The sequence below is a fragment of the Anneissia japonica genome, unplaced genomic scaffold (genome assembly GCF_011630105.1).
Source record: "Anneissia japonica isolate Jap-2015-1 unplaced genomic scaffold, ASM1163010v1 scaffold3180_len207689_cov159, whole genome shotgun sequence".
NCBI lineage: Eukaryota > Metazoa > Echinodermata > Crinoidea > Comatulida > Comatulidae > Anneissia > Anneissia japonica.
The window spans coordinates 186,335-187,719 of record NW_022741082.1 but is presented as its reverse complement, the minus strand read 5'-3'; positions in this window follow the sequence as shown (position 1 = coordinate 187,719).

Genomic DNA, 1,385 nt, shown 5'->3' with positions numbered 1-1,385 from the left:
ATGGAGCTTTACACACTTCAAAAGACTGTCACAGAAATAATTTGCACTGTCTTATGCGCTTACAAAGATGAAATTACCATAATGTATTAATGTTGATAACAAAATTATTTTATCTGGTGCCAATCTAAGCTCTTCTTTCCTTAGATGTTAGATGTGCTTGCAAAGAGAGCCACATTTCACACTGAAAGGTGTGTACGACATCAGTAATGTTATGTCATATCGGTTGATGAGGAATTTATTGATTAGGCCTATAATAGCAAATTGCATCAATTTAATTTGCAAAAACAAGGTTTCCAGCTTCAGAGAGGGGCACATCTCCTGTCCGCACAAGGGCACACATTGACGCTAACACCAGGCGCGTAACAGGGGTCTTGGGTCAGAGTGGGTATATATTTTTTATATTTTGTATTTCAACCATCTTTAAAGAGGGTAACCCTTCTAGTTTAGCCCAGTAGGTTAACTGATACTCAGGGGGCCTCTTCAATAAAACTAAAGAACAGTACAAACAACATCATTACAACATAATAATAATAATAACAATAATAATAATAATAATAATAATAATAATAATAATAATAATAATAATAATAATAATAATAATAATAATAATAATAATAATAATAATAATAATAATAATAATAACAATAATAACAATAATAACAACAACAACAACATACAATCCTCATTTCCCGGTTAGTAATTTACCATACCCACCCCACCCCAACAATACGACATAGGGCTTATCTTATTTATAATATAGGCCACACACGTGTGTTTGAAACTAAATATAAGCATTTTCATCATGGTTTTTATTTTTTACAAACATATTCTTTCACCATCTATACATATTGAGGCCCTTCCTTTAGGTTAAAATGATCTATCTTAAATTTGTCTTTCTTGAGTTTGGGACTATTATGTGTTTAAATAACTTAAAAGGATAAAACTAAAAAAGCCCTAAAAAATGCGTGCCAAGCGCGCAAATTATTTTTGTGTTTTTAATTCCAATTTCGTCGGAATTGATGAAAACTTCCTAAAATGTGCAATTTATAGAGGAAATTGGCCTACCGTAACGAGAAATGCGCGCAAAGAATTTGAGAATTTTAGGCACTTGAGGATGCATTTGTCAAGGGGTGGAGAAAGATTTTCGAAAGATGGATATTTTACCCTTGTCCTCTTGTTTTTAATTCTAATTTCAAAAATTTGAGAATTTTAGGCACTTTCAGAGGATGCATTTGTCAAGGGGTGGAGAAAGATTTTCCAAAGATAGATATTTTACCCTTGTCCCCCGGTGTTTTTAATTCTAATTTCGTTGGAATTGATCAAAACTCCCTAAAATGTGCAATTTTTAGAGGAAATTGGGCCATGTTAACAAGAAATGCGCGAGC